At 46.7% G+C, this 8,397-nt stretch overlaps 1 protein-coding gene across 2 annotated transcripts in view; it reads right to left on the bottom strand.

Annotated features, from left to right (window-relative positions):
• Positions 1–6,582, bottom strand: part of flna (filamin A, alpha (actin binding protein 280)) — a 161,371-nt gene extending 154,789 nt beyond the window's left edge. Inside the window, exon 1 of one of the 2 annotated variants that reach the window (XM_084332810.1) lies at positions 6,378–6,582. The gene's annotated coding sequence lies outside the window, so the exon portion shown is untranslated. The remainder of the gene's footprint in view (positions 1–6,377) is intronic. The other variant, XM_084332809.1, reaches the window with a different exon arrangement.
• Positions 6,583–8,397: the final 1,815 nt, after the last annotated feature.

The raw sequence follows: 8,397 nt of genomic DNA, 5'->3' as shown, positions 1-8,397 counted from the left end.
CTGATTATTTTATCCAGTGCACTTAACTTGGTGAGGTCAAAGTCACAAGATGGGTCGTGCAATGATTATATTAATGACAACGGACAATGAGAGTCTATATTACACTATAAAGCTATTTAAATTGACTATTTACCTTTATTTTTTTTTATTATATTTTTTTTTAGCATGTCATAAGGAATTACAAGTGGGGGAAATCAGATTAGAGTCCCATTGAAATTGTACTTATTATAATAATGTATTTATTATTTATTACATTGCATAATAAATCCTTGGTCTATTGACCATAATGCTCAAGTAATCTTCCTTGATGAAGTTTCAAGTTTCAAGTTTCTTTAATAGTTGTCATACAGAAGTACAGAATACTTTCATACAAAATGCTTCTTTCTGTTACGCTCCAGAGACTGTGTTAGACAAGATAGTATCAAATAACATAGTATAGCATGTAAATTAGAAGTAGAAAATGAGGTCCCAGTGTTCAGTATAGACATATGTACAATGTTCGATGCAGAATAGACGTAACTGAGTTACCATATAATATACAATACTATGCAGTGTACTAATGTACAATACTATATAGTGCAAAGCAGAAATGGGATGAGGTACAATTTAGGTACAATTTACAGTACGGTGTACGAGTTGTAGTGCAATCCTTCATCAATAAATATAAAGTGTGGGGAGTGGGTGCTACAGTGTGTTTGTTTAAAGTGAGTGTGTGCTATAAAGTGTGGGGAGTGGGTGCTACAGTGTGTTTGTTTAAAATGAGTGTGTGCGTGTGGATGTGTGTGCTATGTGCGTTTGATTGTTGATTTGGTTGTTGTTGTGTAGTGTTCATTGTTCGTTGAGCATCCTGATGGCCTGGGGATAGAAGCTTCTTCTGAGACTTTCTGTGCTCGCCTTGAGACTCCGGTATCGCTTGCCTGACCGCAGCAGTTCAAAGAGGCAGTTGTTCGGGTGACTGGAGTCTTTAATGATTCTCTTAGCCTTGCCCCTGCACCGCTTGTTGTAAATGTTCTGGAGGGTGGGGAGCCCCCCTCCGATTGTGCGTTCGGCTGAACGTGTCACTCTTTGTAGTCTGCTACGGTCTTGTGCAGTGCTATTCCCAAACCAGGAGGTGATGTTGCCGGTCAGGATGCTCTCTATTGTACATGAGTAGAAGTTCTTAAGGATCTTCTGACTGACTTGGAACTTCCTTAGGCGCCTGAGGAAGTAGAGGCGAACTGTGAACTACATCGATAAAGAGTCCAGCGTCAGCCGTACTGAACTTGAAGGGCCACACAGAGCACAGTGGATGACAATCACACTCCATATACACCCATGAGATCCTATGATCTTACATTACCGTCTCATACAGAACAAGCTCCAAAGCCATGTATTGTGAGGCGGAGAAAGATGAATGAGCAATCAGTGGTAGAAGTTCAGCTCTATGTTCAGCTCTATACTGCACAGCTCTGTGTTCAGGCTCTATACTGCACAGCTCTATACTGCACAGCTCTATACTGCACAGCTCTATGTTCAGGCTCTATACTGCACAGCTCTATACTGCACAGCTCTATACTGCACAGCTCTGTGTTCAGGCTCTATACTGCACAGCTCTATACTGCACAGCTCTGTGTTCAGGCTCTATACTGCACAGCTCTATACTGCACAGCTCTATACTGCACAGCTCTATACTGCACAGCTCTATGTTCAGGCTCTATACTGCACAGCTCTATACTGCACAGCTCTATACTGCACAGCTCTATACTGCACAGCTCTATGTTCAGGCTCTATACTGCACAGCTCTGTGTTCAGGCTCTATACTGCACAGCTCTATACTGCACAGCTCTGTGTTCAGGCTCTATACTGCACAGCTCTATACTGCACAGCTCTATACTGCACAGCTCTGTGTTCAGGCTCTATACTGCACAGCTCTATACTGCACAGCTCTATACTGCACAGCTCTATACTGCACAGCTCTATACTGCACAGCTCTGTGTTCAGGCTCTATACTGCACAGCTCTATACTGCACAGCTCTATACTGCACAGCTCTGTGTTCAGGCTCTATACTGCACAGCTCTATACTGCACAGCTCTATACTGCACAGCTCTATACTGCACAGCTCTATACTGCACAGCTCTGTGTTCAGGCTCTATACTGCACAGCTCTATACTGCACAGCTCTATACTGCACAGCTCTATACTGCACAGCTCTATACTGCACAGCTCTATACTGCACAGCTCTGTGTTCAGGCTCTATACTGCACAGCTCTATACTGCACAGCTCTGTGTTCAGGCTCTATACTGCACAGCTCTATACTGCACAGCTCTATACTGCACAGCGCTATACTGCACAGCTCTATACTGCACAGCTCTGTGTTCAGGCTCTATACTGCACAGCTCTATACTGCACAGCTCTATACTGCACAGCACTATACTGCACAGCTCTATACTGCACAGCTCTATGTTCAGGCTCTATACTGCACAGCTCTATGTTCAGGCTCTATACTGCACAGCTCTATGTTCAGGCTCTATACTGCACAGCTCTATGTTCAGGCTCTATACTGCACAGCTCTATACTGCACAGCTCTATACTGCACAGCTCTATGTTCAGGCTCTATACTGCACAGCTCTATGTTCAGGCTCTATAGGGAGGTGTAGTGGTTACGTCATTTTAGTTTTTTCCTGTTCCACCCTCTGTTCCACTCCATGTATTTCCCCATTGACCATTTCTAAATCGCCTCGTTTTAGATAAATAAAGCATTAACGTTGGTGTACCTTTCTGTGCGTATTTATCCACAATCTATAGCTCAACATGAAAATATTCGCAATTAATCGTAAATGTAGCAAAATAACAACGTTTATGTTTTCGTTCGCTGGGAAACTACACTGCTATTTGGCGCTGCTGACTGACGTCACCACAGCGTATAGCCTCCTGCCTGTAGTCACAGACCTAGGATCAGATTTCCCTTACATTTCATAAGCTTAACAATTCGTACAATGGGAAAATAACTGACCCTGAATATGTGGCTAGTATCTCTCTGGTGACCATATTTGTATTTATATTTTAAATCGTATAACGTTATTTCGCTGCATATTAAATCACTGTAATAAATACTAATGTAAATCATTGTTTCGTTGTACATATTGTCTATAGTTTATAACGTTATTGTTTTTTACATGACATTAGTAGCTTAAAGAGGAGATAACCATTTTAAATCGGGGCATGTTAGGAGTTTCGGGAATGTTAGGAGTTCCCGAAACTCCTAACATGCCCCGATTTTAAATGGTTCTCTCCTCTTTGTATACTTTTGTCCTCACAAACAAAGTATTCTGCCAGGGAACTTATGGACATGACAGTAGTACTAGTTATAAGGTTTTTGAGCTTGTAACGTTAACGTTAGCTATCGTGGTATCAACGGGCCGTGACGTGTAGCTAGCTAGCTTGCTAGCCGGCATGATGCGTGTGCAGTGCTTGCCCCACAGGTCTGAGAAGAGGACCTGCACATTTGACTCGTTCCAGAAACGCCTCTACATGAATGAATGAATGAATGAATGAATGAATTTATTCACACACACACACGATACATATTACATGCGAGTATCCTCAAGTGATAACAAAGTCGCAAATTGTGTGCATGTGCCAGGTCTCCCAAGAAGCTATTTAAAGCTTTTGGAGGGAGCCTGAACACAGATACAAACAGAATATGAACAGAACAGAATAATAACAACAAAACAATAACAAAAAACAAAAAAAAATACAACGTGGGTAGGTTTACACACCTACCTACTAACTGACATATAACAGAGATACATAATACAGACAATTTTATTCCTAAGTTATAATTTTAATTAGAGGTATGATTTTAGCAGTTCCTCTTTCAGTGATTTTTTAAAGGTTTTAAAGGTATTAGTCATTTTTAGATTTTCATCAAGCTTGTTCCAGATCTGTGGACCCCTGCATGCTATGCTTAGGCTAGCACAATTTAGCCTTCTCCTCTTGCCAGATATAAGATGCTTGTTTCTTGTGTTGTGGATGTGCAGTGGTTGGCAGACTGGGACAAGCTCAGACAGTCTGTGATTCATGTTGTTGACAACTTGATACATAATTGATGCGTTTTGATGAATGTTAAATTCAGCGAGCCTCAGGAGACCAAAGCGATGAACCGATTTAAAATGGTTCACGACAGTAGACATAATGCTAACGTCTAGTATGTTTAGCGGGGTAACGTTAACGTTAGCTAGCTAGCTAATATGTATGGGATCATCCCTATGTTCCCCGGGTCCTATGTTCCCCGATTGATTGATTAATTGATTGAACATTTTATACATTTTTATTATTTTATTAATTATTAATGTCCGCCTTGGTTAAGCATAGGCCGTCTTTCGAAGTTGGTTAAGGTTAGAGTTTGGAATCAGGGCTGGTGGTCTAACATTTTCAATCAATCAATCAATCAATCAATCAATCGGGGAACATAGGACCCGGGGAACATAGGACCCGGGGAACATAGACATGCTCCCATTATGTATCAGCTTGCCGTGACGTGAGGTAGGCGACAGCTGCCTACTTAACAACAGGCTGCCTACTGGTAAATGTAGTTCTTTTTTTACGAGAAATTAAAAACCTTATATAACTACCTTTATTTCAACCAAAAATGCTTAAACAATAATGTTAGTGGTAGAAGGGAACTCATTTTGTGCAAAAATGGAAAGCTTGCCAATGTTCATGCGGCAGAATTGTTACAATAGCCGATAATCCATTTTCCCAATGATAAATCCCTATACGGGTGGAACAACCAGTGACGTCAGACTACACCCCCCTATACTGCACAGCTCGCCTGAACGTGTGTATATTTTCCCTAACGCACTTTCACTTCCGCGTTTGGGTTCCGCGATCTGATTGGCCACTGACGTTTCTCTCAGCGCCAATCGCGTTACGCCTATGCCTCTAACAGCCTGCTAGCTAGCTAACGCCTAGTTCTATCACTGGTTAAGCTTGGCGACTCTTTCGAAGTTGGTAGAGTTTGGAATCAGGGCTGGTGGTCTATCGCCCTGCTCTAAGACAAACTCTAACTCAACTTCGAAAGAGTCGCCAAGCTTAACCAGTGATAGAACTAGGCGTATTAAAACCGCTCTTAAAGAGCACCTACGGGAGGCTGCAATTCGAAACTGGCCACCGTAAATGCCCAAAACCCCCACCACCTCCTAATAGACAGTCTCCTCCCCACCGCATGTATATATTCCCTCCCCGCCGTATGTATATCTCTCTCCCACCCACCCACCCCCTCCAAATGTACAGTCCCCTCCCCATCATATGTATATACTCGGTCAGGATCTAGGGGTAACAGTACTGTATATTTGAATACCGTTTATGTCACAAATGTATCAGTACTAAATACCTATATGTCCCTATGCCATAAATGTCATGTATGTTGTGTATGTCATAAATGTCTATATGAATTGAAAATGGGGGACCCTGATGGAAACAAGACAAACGTCTTTCTCAGGTCTGCATCCCCTTAACAATTGTGTGTATTGAGCCGTACTGTATTGTACCCATTCTGCAATCTGTTAAATAAAGTTTTCATTCATTCATTCATTCATTCATTCATTCATTCATTCATTCGTAACGCGATTGGCGCTGAGAGAAACGTCAGTGGCCAATCAGATCGCGGAACCCGAACGCGGAAGTGAAAGTGCGTTAGGGAAAATATACACGCTGCCTGAACGTCTTAACGTCTTGACATCATCAGAGCAAACGCACATCATCATTCACCACAGGCTCTGTCACGCGCTGGTTACAGTACAGTAAGTACAGGACCGGGAGCACTCCGTCCAGAGACCATGCAACACGGCACGCGCTGTTAAAGTCAGCGAGGCGAGTCGGTGATGATGCGCCGCGCGGGCAGCCAGCCAGCCCACCCACCCGCCCGCGCGCCCGGCCCGGTCCCGGTCCCAGCCAGCCAGGTGCCTTTAAACCCGGAGCGGCACGTGACGCCGCATAGCAGCATCACCAAACACTGACAACCCTCCGTCTAGCGGTCAATCAAATGTCAGATCAACAAAAAGACAAACACATCCCGACGGTTACGCGTTTGGCACAATGTGTGTGTGGCACGCAATATGCCATCCTGCACTGCCCCGGTGCCCCCCCCCCCCCCCGTCCCGGTCCCGTTATCTCAGTCAGAACCGGTCCTCCGGTCCTCTCCTCCGTACCGGACAACATGAAACAGCAGCGATTGCGACGACAGCGGGGTTAACCCTTTCACTGCCACACCAGGGGAAGGTTAACCGTCGGTATATATATAGTGTGATAGTAAAGGGTTAACCTTCTGTAGTGTGGCAGTGAAAGGGTTATTATTAAAGACATCACACACACTCACAAACGGGACACGACTTACCGTTAAGAAGACTGCGAGGTCGGAGGAGGAGAGTTGATGATAACCGTCCTGTGATGAGCGCAGAGTCCGCGGAGAGAGTGTGTATGTGTGTGTGTGTGTGCGTGTGGCACCTTGTGTTGTGTGTGTGGACCTATTACTATTATCCTCCCCGTCCCGTCCTGTCCCGTCCCGTCCCGTCACCGTGGGGAATGGTTGTGTTTTAGTGAAGCTATAGTCGCAACAAAAAGAAAGAGAGAGCAGCTCCAACAATCTCTCTTTTCTATATCTGCCCTGCCTTCTTTCTGCTCCTCTGGTCCCGCCGACCGACCGTGAGATCCTTAATTGGTAAGTTTTCAAAGAGGAGGAGGGGGGGGGGGGGGCGGCCGGGGGGGGGGGTCCACTCTCTCTCTCTCTCCTCTAGCGTTCTTTTACAAGGGTGACGTCATGACCGCGCCTTCGAATTTTAAAGGTATGATGTCAGCGGCCTCTCTCTCTCTCTATATGTGCCATCCATATCTCTTACGCGCATCTTTTTTGCCTCGGGGGGTGCCGACGGTCTACTCTATAGTCTCTCTCTCTCTCTCTCTCTCTCTCTCTCTCCTCTCTCTCTCTCTCTCTCTCTCTCTCTCTCTCTCTCTCCTCTCTTCTCTCTCTCTCTCTCTCTCTCTCTGCTTTCTCTCTCTCTCTCTGCGCTCTCTCTCTCTGTCTGTCTGTCTCTCTCTCTGCTCTCTGTCTGTCTCTGCTCTCTCTCTCTCTCTCTCTGTCTCTCTCCTCTCTTATTCTCTCCCCCCCTCTCTCTCTCTCTCTCTCCCCCCCCCCTCTCTCCTCTCTCTCTCTCTCTCTCTCTCTCTCTCTCTCTCTCTCTCTCTCTCTCTGCTCTCGCTCTCTCTCTCTCTCTCTCTCTCTCTCTCTCTCTCTCTCTCTCTCTCTCTCTCTCTCTCTCTCTCTCTCTCTCTCTCTCTCTCTCCCCCTGTGTGTGTTAGTTAGTGAGACCCCACATCTCTCTCCACTCTGTCCTCTCTTTCCTGTTATCTGTTATTGTTGGGCAGACCACTGAACAGAGCCATGTTTCTCTCTGTCAAGCCCTGCTCTGACTCAACCAGAGGGGGGCTTTGTCTGTGTGTGTGCCCGTGTGTGTGCGTGTGTGACGTGTGTGTGTGTGTGTGTGTGTGTGTGTGTGTGTGTGTGTGTGTGTGTGCGTGCGTGTGTGTGTGTGTGTGTGTGTGTCTGTGTGTGTGTGTGTGCTTGTGTGTGTGTGTGTGTGTGTGTGTGTGTGTGTGTGTGTGTGTGTGCATGTACACTCCAGCTGAGTATTGGCTCAGAGAACAGGAATGTTCAGCTTCTATGCCCTCTACTTAGAGTTCATCAGTCTGATGGGAAGGAGGAGGGAGGGAGGGGGAGGAGGGAGGGGGAGAGGATGAGGAGGGAGGGGGAGGAGGGAGGGGGAGAGGAGAGGAGAGGAGGGGGAGAGGAGACAGAGGGAGGAGGAGAGGGGGAGGGAGCGAGGGGGAGGAGGAGGAGAGGAGGAGGAGGGAGGAGGAGGAGGGGGAGAGGAGAGGAGAGGAGGGGGAGAGGAGACAGAGGGAGGGGGAGAGGAGACAGAGGGAGGAGGAGAGGGGGAGGGAGCGAGGGGGAGGAGAAGGAGAGGAGGAGGAGGGAGGGGGAGAGGAGACAGAGGGAGGGGGAGAGAAGACAGAGGGAGGCGGAGAGGAGACAGAGGGAGGAGGAGAGGAGAGGAGACAGAGGGAGGCGGAGAGGAGACAGGGAGGGGGAGAGGAGAGGAGACAGAGGGAGGCGGAGAGGAGACAGGGAGGGGGAGAGGAGAGGAGACAGAGGGAGGCGGAGAGGAGACAGAGGGAGGAGAGGAGACAGAGGCAGGAGGAGAGAATAGGGGAAAGGAGAGAGGAGAGGAGACAGAGGGAGGAGAGAGAAGAGGAGAGAGGAGAGGAGACAGAGGGAGGAGAGGAGAGAAGAGGAGAGAGGAGAGGAGACAGAGGGAAGAGAGGAGAGAAGAGGAGAGAGGAGAGGAGACAGATGGAGG

Source organism: Notolepis coatsorum (genome assembly GCF_963971535.1).
Source record: "Notolepis coatsorum genome assembly, chromosome: 17".
Taxonomy (NCBI): Eukaryota; Metazoa; Chordata; class Actinopteri; order Aulopiformes; family Paralepididae; genus Notolepis; species Notolepis coatsorum.
The sequence above is the reverse complement of the archived record's forward strand: the minus strand, read 5'-3'. Positions and strand labels throughout refer to the sequence as shown.